Source organism: Triticum aestivum, chromosome 5A (assembly GCF_018294505.1).
Source record: "Triticum aestivum cultivar Chinese Spring chromosome 5A, IWGSC CS RefSeq v2.1, whole genome shotgun sequence".
Taxonomy (NCBI): domain Eukaryota; kingdom Viridiplantae; phylum Streptophyta; class Magnoliopsida; order Poales; family Poaceae; genus Triticum; species Triticum aestivum.
In genome coordinates this window covers 450,406,804-450,418,467 of record NC_057806.1, presented here as the reverse complement: position 1 = coordinate 450,418,467, position 11,664 = coordinate 450,406,804, and positions in this window count along the sequence as shown.

Below are 11,664 nucleotides of genomic sequence, written 5' to 3'. Positions count from 1 at the left end.
TTGATCTCTCTCTCTCTCTCTCTCTCTCGTGTTCTCGAGGTGGTACGATCTTGATGTATTGTGAGCTTTGCTATTGTAGTTGGATCTTATGATGTTTCTCCCCCTCTACTCTCTTGTAATGGATTGAGTTTTCCTTTGAAGTTATCTTATCGGATTGAGTCTTTAAGTATTTGAGAACACTTGATGTACTGTGGTGACAATGGGATATCATGTGATCCACTTGATGTATGTTTTCGTGATCAATTTGCGATTTCCATGACCTCGTGAACTTATGCATAGGGGTTGGCACACGTTTTCGTCTTGACTCTCCGATAGAAACTTTGGGGCACTCTTTGAAGTTCTTTGTGTTGGTTGAATAGATGAATCTAAGATTGTGTGATGCATATCATATAATCATACCCATGGATACTTGAGGTGACATTGGAGTATCTAGGTGACATTAGGGTTTTGGTTGATATGTATCTTAAGGTGTTATTCTAGTACGGACTCTATGATAGATCGAACGGATAGAATAGCTTCTTGTTATTTTACTACGGACTCTTGAATATATCGATCAGAAAGGATAACTTTGAGGTGGTTTCGTACCCTACCATAGTCTCTTCATTTGTTCTGCGCTATTAGTGACTTTGGATTGACTCTTTGTTGCATGTTGAGGGATAGTTATATGATCCAATTATGTTATTATTGTTGAGAGAACTTGCACTAGTGAAAGTATGAACCCTAGGCCTTGTTTGAACGCATTGCAATACCATTTGTTCTCATTTTTATCATTAGTTACCTTGCTGTTTTTATATTTTCAGATTACAAAAACCTTTATCTACCATCCATATTGCACTTGTATCACCATTTCTTCGCTGGACTAGTGCACCTATACAATTTACCATTGTATTGGGTGTGTTGGGGACACAAGAGATTCTTTGTTATTTGGTTGCAGGGTTGTTTGAGAGAGACCATCTACGGATTGATAAACCTTAGGTCATCCACTTGAGGGAAATTTGCTACTTTCCTACAAACCTCTGCACTTGGAGGCCCAACAACGTCTACAAGAAGAAGGTTGTGCAGTAGACATCATTGGACATGGGGGAAAGTCTTCTATCTTGCGCTACTGCAAGATGCTGCTAACGCGACACTACGATCTGAGACCCTTCGAGAAACTGTGTGCGATGCAATAATCACAAATGGTGGTGTATGAAAACTATCAAAAAAGGTGCAAAACGTTTGCGATGGAGGATACATCAAACATGGTTCACATTTTTGTTGCGTGTGCGATGAAGGGCATACGGTTCAGTTCAATTAACTATTTGCGATGAGGAGGAACAAAAGAAATGGGCAACCAGATGAAGGCGTGTGCGATACACAACATACGGTTCACTCGGATGAACTGTTTGTGATTAGGCAAAACAAAAGAAACGGGCAGCCAGATGAAGGTGTGTGTGATATACATCATACGGTTCACTTGGATGAACTGTTTGTGATTAGGCAACACAAAAGAAATGGCCAGCCAGATCAAGGTGTGTGCGATATACGGCATGCGGTTCACTTGGATGAACTGTTTGCATTGACACAAGAGAACATTTCAACTTAACAAGATGTGTGTGTTGTGCGATGGGATTGCATACAGGACAACAACATATATATATACACACTTATAAGGACATGCTTGCATAACCAAATTAAACATCCACTTACATAGGTGGCTACTACAACCATGGCATTTGCACACACCAAAGTAAACTATTACATGCATAATTACATAGGTGGCTACTACACACATGACATTTCCACACACCAACAATAAAGTAAACTATACATTACATGCATGATTAACTAGCATAAATGATCATCTGATCATCATCTACTTCTTGTGATGCTTGCTCTGCTTGTGGCTCGATCCGGGCTCGTCGATTTTGGTAACGAGGCACTTCCTCATGTCAACGATCCTCCTGTGCATCTCGTAGCATGTGTACACGCTCTTGGCCGTGAACCTGAGGTGAGGTTCATCCAGTTGCCGCATCCAAGCCCCATGCCAGGATACAGGACTTGTTCTCTGGGCATCCTACTTCATCTTTTCGTAGTAGGGGTCGATGATGGCCGAGGCGAGTTCGACCAGGGAGTCCTTCTTCGTGCTGCCCCAGACCCTGTAGTGGTCACAGATTTCGACAAGGTTCTTGCAGGCCAAGCCCATAACACGGAGCGAGTTTACATCGTTGGTGGTTTCCACCATGCGAACTTGTAGTCGGAGCTGTTGACAAACCTGTTGAAATGGCCGCAAGGCTCTATGGCCATGCAATAGTGGTAGATGAGGACATGATGGCCCATGCACAACTTGGCGACGACAACCTTCTAATCTATGCTGGGACGACCGGTGGTGTACTGGAGGTCGATGCCGACCACCTTGTACTTGTCTCGAGCAAGCAACTGCTCAACGTTGTTGATGTAGTCGTCCACCACGGCCGGGTCGATGGTGTACACCACCGAGAGATCCGTCTCCCTCGCGTGGGTCTCCACTCTATGCTCGCCGAACTCCATTGGAGCGCCGCTGGACATCCCCTCTCTATGTGTCGTCGTGGGTGTGCTTGTTGTGTTGTGGGGCGCGACCGAATGGTTGAAGAGACTAAGGTTATAATGGCCGCGGAAATTAAAGGGGAAGCCAGATGGCTAGGAATATCGGCAGGCCCTGATGGCAGTTCTAATTTGCAGCGCATAACTCCATCATGCCGCACGTAACTACATCATGTGGCAACACACGCGGCGCAACCGCATGCATATGGGGCCCCCGACGTGATCGTGCGCACGCCCAACCGCCTGCAGAGCGCTCTGCGGTCGCTTCAATGGAGATCAACCATCTCTATCTCTACTCTTATAAAAGACCGAGTTGGCGATGATGGTGTGCCTGCCATCGTGTAATATAGACCATCCGATCTATATCTGACGGTTAGAAAGCAAACTATGAAAATTTTGCAAAAAGATACCCACACCTCTCTCCACACTTGTAGATAAGGACTTCTCTCGTTCATCCTTTTCTCTCACAAGCTAAACTACTCATACAAATGTATCTTGATGTTCCGTGCAACACACAGACATCTTGCTAGTATATATATGCATATAGCAGTTGAACACGCAAGGACATCAAGCAGAGCGCGCCAAGCAGACGACAGACGCAAGCAGAGCACGCCAACGGACGCGATAGAGTGCGCCGCGGCGCCTAACAGCGAGCAAGCTTGCCGAGGGATGCGAGCAGAGGACGACACAGTGATACGTGGCAAATAAGACGAATTGTGCGAGTGGTGTCGGAGACATCAAGCACGAATCAGATTAGAGTTGCATGTGCGATACGTGGCATATAGTTGATCCATCCGAGCTGTTTGTGATGGAATAAGACGTGTGTGTTGCGGGCAAACGCTTGCTGGTATATAACCTTAAATTTAACCAAAACAGTGTTAATGCATGTTACAAAAATTGTATAGCTGGAAACTATGTTCAAATACGACTCCAACTATATAATCTTTGGCAACATGCATTCATATTTTATTAGTTAAATCCTACTTATAAACCAGGATGGAGGTATAGTAGGTAATTAAATCGCAAACATTTTTTTATTAAACGTGTCCTCTCGCACGTCTTGTCACCCTGCTGCCGCAAACGGCTTACAACGCAAGCTTGCGCAGCACACGGGGGCGTTCTTTTGGCCAAACGGTGGCGCCAATGAATCGTCGGTGAGCCCGTTCCCGCACAACCTCGCAGGTTCCCACGCAAGCTTCCCACCCGACTCAATGAAATCCCCCAAAATCGCAATGCTTACCGGCCTACTATAAAAACCCTCACGGTCGGCAAGTCCTGCGTCGCATTTTCACCTCCCTCCCTGTAGCTTATCTCGTCTGCTTCTCCCACAATCGGCAATGGCACAGGTCCGTCGTCGCTTAGCCACCCCGTCGTCATCAGAGGACAACTCCAGCTGGGGGGCTACATCGCGGCGGCGCAGTCCCCGACGTAGTGTAGTGCACGTGGCGTCCCTGTTGGGTGTGCGCGGAACACCCACCACACGCTCCGCCGCCGCTGCCCATCGACAGCTATTGCCGTCCGCTGTTGCCGCCACACCATCGTCAAAAGCCAGGGCCATCTCCCGCTCCGCCGCCGTGGCCCGAAGGCGGGAGGTGGCGATATTATAGTTTCTCATGCCATGCATAAGTAGCTGGGAGTGGATAATGATTTATCTTGGACATCAACATAGCACTAAAATGATTGTGATGTAGTATGATGATATGGTATCCTCCTCTGAATGTTTGAGTGGCTTGACTTGGTAAATGTTCATGCATGTAGTTGAATCAAAACTGAAAGTGCAACTATCCCTAGGTGGTTTTGGTAATTCATAACAACATATAGCTCATTGAGCTAATGCTATTCCAAGATGACTATTTCAGGAAAGCTCAATGATTGGCATGGCATGGATGTGAAAGTGGAACCCTCAAAATGCTAAGGACAAAGGATTGGCTCAAGCTCAAAAGCTCAAGACTCTTCATTTTATATCTTAGTGATCCAAGATCACATTGAGTCCTTAGGAAAAGCCAATACTATTAAGGAGGGATGAGGTGTTGCTTAATGAGCCTCTTGCTTCATGTGCTTAGTGATATGCTCCAAAACCCTCAACTATTTTTCCATATCCACATATGACCTAAACCCTAAGCCAAACTCGGTCCTACCGATTCTTCCTATCCGGCGCCACCGAGTTTCACTTGTCATTAGCCACTGCCAAACCCTAGCAATTCGGTCCTACCGATAGGGATCTCGGTCTCACCGAGATGGGGTTGCAAACTCTCTGTTTCCCTTTCGTAACTTTTCGGTCCCACCGAAAGAGCGAATCAGTCCCACCGAGATTGCAATGTAAACTCAGTGTTTCCCCTTTGTAACTTTTCGGTCTCACCGAGTTCCACTCGGTCTCACCGAAAGAGCAAATCGGTCCCACCGAGTTTGCCTGACCAACTCTCTGGTTAGCTAGTTACCAAATTCGGTCTCACCGAGATTACGTTATGCCCAAACCCTAACCGAATCGGTCCTACCGAGTTGCATGTCAGTCCCACCGAAATTCCTAACGGTCACTAGGTTTACTATTTCGGTCAGACCGAGTTTTCTGATTCGGTCCCACCAAGATTGGTAAATTGTGTGTAACGGTTGGATTTTGTGTGGAGGCTATATATACCCCTCCACCTCTTTCTCATTTAGTGAGAGAGCCATCAGAACACACACACCATTCCAACTCATATGTTCTGAGAGAGAACCACCTACTCATGTGTTGAGACCAAGATATTCCATTCCTACCATATGAATCTTGATCTCTAGCCTTCCCAAGTTGCTTTCCACTCAAATCTTCTTTCCACCAAATCCAAATCCTATGAGAGAGAGTTGAGTGTTGGGGAGACTATCATTTGAAGCACAAGAGCAAGGAGTTCATTACCTACACACCATTTGTTACTTCTTGGAGAGCGGTGTCTCCTAGATTGGCTAGGTGTCACTTGGGAGCCTTCGACAAGATTGTGGAGTTGAACCAAGGAGTTTGTAAGGTCAAGGAGATTGCCTACTTCGTGAAGATCTACCGCTAGTGAGGCAAGTCCTTCGTGGGTGATGGCCATGGTGGGATAGACAAGGTTGCTTCTTCGTGGACCCTTTGTGGGTGGTTGCTTCTTCGTGGACCCTTCGTGGGTAGAGCCCTGTGTGGACTCGCGCAACCGTTGCCCTTGGGTGGAGCCCTGTGTGGACTCGCGCAACCGTTACCCTTCGTGGGTTGAAGTCTCCATCAACGTGGATGTAGGATAGCACCACCTATCCGAACCACGGGAAAAACATCCGTGTCTCCAATTGCGTTTGAATTCTCCAAACCCTTCCCTTTACATTCTTGCAAGTTGCATGCTTTACTTTCCGCTGCCAATATACTCTTTGCATGCTTGCTTGAATTGTGTGATGATTGCTTGACTTGTCCTAAAATAGCTAAAATCTGCCAAGAACTAAAATTGGGAAAAGGTTAAGTTTTTATTTGGTCAAGTAGTCTAATCACCCCCCTCTAGACATACTTTCGATCCTACAAGTTGTGTCAGAGCATTGGTCTCCATTTGCTTGATCTCCATAGCTTTTGGTGGTCATATCCTTGGTTTCACAACCTAGGAGAGTATGGCGTCTAGCGAGGGAAATTATCACCGTAGAGGTCCTTACTTTGATGGTACTAATTTTGCTAGTTGGAAGCATAAAATGAAAATGCATATTCTTGGACATAACCCCGCCGTTTGGGCTATTGTGTGTGTTGGTTTGCAAGGTGACTTCTTTGATGGGAGAGAACCAAACCGTGAAGCTACCGCGGATGAGTTGAAGATGTTGCAATACAATGCTCAAGCTTGTGATATTCTCTTCAACGGATTATGCTCCGAAGAATTCAACAAAATAAGCCGTCTTGAGAATGCAAAGGAAATTTGGGACACTTTGATTGATATGCACGAAGGTACCGACTCCGTCAAGGAATCCAAGTTGGATGTGCTTCAAAGCCAACTTGACAAGTTCAAGATGAAGGATGGTGAAGGTGTCGCTGAAATGTACTCTAGGCTTGCTCTCATCACAAATGAGATTGCCGGCTTAGGAAGTGAAGAGATGACCGATAGATTCATCATCAAGAAGATTCTAAGAGCCTTGGATGGAAAATATGATACCGTGTGCACATTAATCCAAATGATGCCCAATTACAAAGATCTCAAGCCAACGGAGGTGATTGGAAGAATTGTTGCTCATGAGATGTCACTTAAGGATAAAGAGGAACTTCACAACAAATCAAGTGGTGCCTATAAAGCCTCATGTGAAGCCCCTACATCATCAAGTGAGAAACAAGACTTCAATGAAGAATTGAGCTTAATGGTGAAGAACTTTAACAAGTTCTACAAGAGTAGAAGCAAAGATAGAAGCTCCAAGTCAAGGTCCTACAATGACAAAAGATCTTCTAGTCGAGAGCGAAACTGTTACAATTGTGGAAGACCCGGGCACTATTCCAATGAGTGTACGGCTCCCTACAAGAGAAGAGAAGATTCTCCAAAAAGAAGAAGCAAAGGATCACCACCAAGAGAGAGAAGGAGTAGAGATGATCGTTATGAACGAAGATACTCACGGAGAAGCAAGGATTCGGAAAGGAAGGGAAAATCATCAAGGAGCTACACAAGACGAAGACATCAAGCTCATGTTGGTGAATGGGTATCCGACTCCGACAGCCACTCCGAGAGAAGTTATCACTCCGACTCCGAAGATACTCAAGATGAAGGTGTTGCCGGTCTAGCACTTGTGTCAACCAACTCCTACGACATATTTGACTCACCAAATGAAGGAATTGGAAGATGCTTCATGGCCAAAGGTCCTAAGATAACACACTCCGAGTATGTTGATTTCAATAGTGATGAAGATGACTTGTTAGGTGATGATTTGCTTGGTGACAACTCTAGTGATGAATACTATGATGAAAGACCAATTAATCATGCTAATCAAGATAAAACGAATGACAATGATAAGGAGAAGATTGAGGCTCTAACTAAAGAACTAAAAACTCTTAAGTTAGCTCATGACACTATCTTCGAAGATCGTCGAGAACTTTTAAGGGCTCATGAGAAACTACGCTTTGAAAAGCTCAATCTTGAGCAAGAGCATGAGTTCTTAAAGGCAATCAATGATGATCTCCGCAAGAAAAGTTCTTCTTACATTGCCAAGCGTTTACTCTTATCCACTTACATGCCTCAAGTCAAGTCTAACAAGAAAGATTCTTCCTCTAGTAGTAACAATAATTATGCTAAATTCAATATTGTTGCTTCTAGTAGTTCTCTTGATTCCACTAATGATTCTCTTAGCCAAGTTACACTTGAGCAAGAAAATAGCTTATTGAAGGGAATTATAGGGAAAGGAGTGTACAAAAGCCTTGCCGGGAGTAAGCAATTCGAGGAAATTGTGTGCAAGCAAGGAATGCACCGGAAGAATCAAGGTGTTGGTTTTGAACGAAAGTTCAATGCCAATGGAGTTGAATGGGAAGAAGATCAATACCCCAAGACAAAGTTTGTCCCTCAACAAGAGAAGTATACTTCTTTCAAGGGACACAAGCTCAAGATGATCTTCCACCACAAAACTACGAGCAAAAAGGCAAGGACAAGCTTCAAGAGGAAATTGATGCATTTGAAGAAGCTCCTAAGACCTTAGTGAAGTGGATTCCTAAGACTACTTCAAGTTCCACTTCATCAAGTACGACTACAACTCCAAGGATTCCCATCAAGATGATGTGGATCCAAAAGAAGAAGAACTAGAGAGTTCTTGAGGGTGACTCCGCCAACATACTTCACTCTTATCATTTTGGCAAGAACAAGTGCAATCAACTTCCACATCTTGCACTAGTTCAAGGAGTCACAAACCCTCTTGTTGGTAAGACAAGGGACAATGTAACCTAAAAGTTTTCATGGACATCATCTTTTGTGTGCATCACTCTATGTCTATGGATATCCTTGTTTGTTCCTTGTGGGACTAACCCATGTAGGTATTGAAAGTGCAATTCACTCAAATGGATAGCTCCAAGAGATCTACATCAACATTGAGCATCCACATCTTCAATATCTACATGAAGTCATCATCGAAAAAACCCAAGGTTAGTTCATCCCTCTTAGGGGGGATATCACATCTAGGGGGAGCTTTACTCTAAGACTTGAGCTAAAGCAACTCTAAAGATGTGAACACAACAATGCTTTATGTAAAAGTGGTAACCCCACTTGAGCCTAAACGATGAGTATGACCTATGATCAAGTGTTCTCACTTGACTCCTAAGTCAATATACTCATATATAGATGACCTAGTCATTGCAAATTGCTTGATAGATGCTAGAATTGGTTGTGCATGCCTTGCCACATATTTCATTTGCCATCTTATTGTGTGAGCATGCTGGTCGCATATTTTACTCATTCGAGGACATCCACTTGTTGTTTTTGATTGTTCGGCTTTATTTTTTTTGCCAAGTGGATGGACAAGAATGCCTAAGAACCTCCTCTAGCTATCTATGCTTTTCTCGTCTCAAACTCTATTCATGCTGCATCACAAAATTTGATCAAGTCAGATTCGAACCACTCTGTGTGAGGAGCGCTCGGAGTCCCCGATTCGTCATAGACTTAAACTTCCAAAACCTCTTTATGATTCTCGGTCTGACCGATACTCCACTTTCGGTCCTACCGAGATCATTAAGTTGATCTAGGTTTTCGATCTCGGTGCAACTGATTTGAACCTTTCGGTCACACCGAGTTTCAATAACTGCACGCAGTTATGAATCTCGGTGCCACCGAGTTGTTCCACTCGGTCACACCGACAGGGTCGGGCTATATATAGTCACGGGCAAAATTTGGAAATTTCTCCGAACCCCTTCGCCCGCGCGATAGCCTGCTCTGCCCTCGAGGTGTCCGGATCGTCTTCTCGCCGCCAGCAGCCTCCAGTCGCTGGTCTCCGTCGCCGTCAACGGGATTTCTGCCCCGCCGTTGCCGCCGTAGCAAGTCCCCGCCGAACTAGGGTATGGACTTTATCTTTGTGCTATTCCTCAATCTGATTCCTAGCACATTATGATCATATTGTTTCTAGCCACGTTTGATAAACTCCTATCCAGTCAAAATGCTCATAGATTAGGTTTGATTCGAAAATTCTAGGTTTAGGTCTCCGCCGAAACCATCTCGGACCCACCGAGTTGAAAAACTCGGTCCCACCGATTTGGCTTATGCCATTGCACAAGTGAGACTCGGTCTGACCGAGAATTACTTATCGGTGTGACCGATTTTTGAACTCAGTGAAACCCTAGCAGTCTCTGTGCCACCAAACTGTGACTCGGTCCTACCGAGTTCACTAGTTTAGGTTCCAAAACTGCTTCGGTATCACCGAGTTTGAAAGTCGGTAGATCCGAGATGATTTCAGTGGGAAACTAAAACTAGGTTTTTGAATTATTCTTTTGCAAAAATCTCTGCATTTTGTGATGCTCATCCACTCTATCTCCTCTATAATCTATTCACAGGGTCAGCAGTCAGTTTGCATCATGTTAGACCAGAGTGACAGCCAAAACTTGTCAGAGGAGCAAGTGCAGTTGAGTGAGGGCACTAGTTCCTCAAGTTCCTCAGATGATGGCAGCAGGAGCACACCCAGCAACCTGCCTAAAGCTGCCACTAGGCAAAGGAAGAAGAAAACCTCAGATTCTGAAGATGAGGACTATGTGGTAGAGGAAGAGGCCACTTCCAAGAGAATTGAGCCAGCCTAAGGCACTAAGCCAGGTCTGAAGATCAAAAGGCCAGCAGGCAGGCAGCCCATGTCAAAGGCTAGAGCCTCGACTGAGAAGCCCACTTCCCAAGAGCCAGCTGCAGCTGAGGGCAAGAAAAGAAAGGAGAGGGTGAAAAAGACTGTGGCTAGGGTGCTTGGCAAAGCTTCCATCATGGAAGAGGAAGAGGAAGAAGAGGCAGCTGCACCAGCGCCCAAGGCACCCAAGCTTATGGGAGATGCCATAAGGTCAGGGGGAGCTGCATCCAAGCCCAAGGAAGCACCTAAGGCTGCATCTAAGCCTAAGAGTGCACCAAAGAGAAACACAAGAAGCATCCCAGCCACTGAGAAGAACAAGGCCCCAGTGCCTGAGACTGTTGCAGAGGATGAGGAAGAAAATGTCCTTCGGAAGCTCAAGCCCAAGATCCCAGACCACAACGATGCTCATCCTGTGGCTGAGGATATGAAGCTCAGGAGAGACTCAGGGCTCAGGAAATGGAGAGAAGCAGATCCATACGCCTCTAGGAGAAGGACTGCAGTGGACTACAGGTTTCATACCAAGGAGCAGCAGGATTTCTATGAGACAGTGCTACTTGACAAGAAGCCAATTGTATGTGACATGAGATGGGTCGACTGGACCTATATCAAGGACAATGAAGAGTACTACCCTGGAGTATTTGACAGCTTTAGTGCGTGTGGAGTTGCATACTTTGTTGGGCAGAAGCTCACAAAGTGGAACGAGGAACTGATCATGCAATTCTACTCCACATCACACTTTTATCCGGATGGCAGGATCACATGGATGTCAGAAGGTACAAGGTACAACTCTACTATTGAGGAATGGGCGAAGCTAATCAATGCTCTAGAGGAGCAAGTAGATGACTTGGACATTTATGCCAAGAAAAAGATGGACCACAACTTGATGTCCAACATGTAAAAGGAGATTCCGAATGAAGCACTTGCCACGTTCAAGTTTGGCTCAGTGCATTATCTGCTATCAGGATTGCCTACGATCAACTGGATCCTTAGGCACACCCTTCTGCCCAAGTCTGGAGATCACAAGATGATCAGAGGTCACGCGATCAATTTGCTTCATGTTTTTGACGTGCCTCAAAAATTCAAAGTCATGAGCCTCATAGTGGAAACGATCAAAAGGACTGCGGCAGATCAAAAGAGGAGCTGTGGATATGCCCCTCAGATTCAGGAGCTCATTAACTCCAAGATGGGCATGGGCGTATATTTGTTGGATAAGGAACACCTGCCCATCCGTCCAGATTTCGAGAACAATGAAGTTGTTATGACTGAGAATGAACCATCATCTGCCCATGCACAAGCTCAGAAAAAGAAGGCGAAGAAGGAGAAAGCTGCCAGGATGCCTAC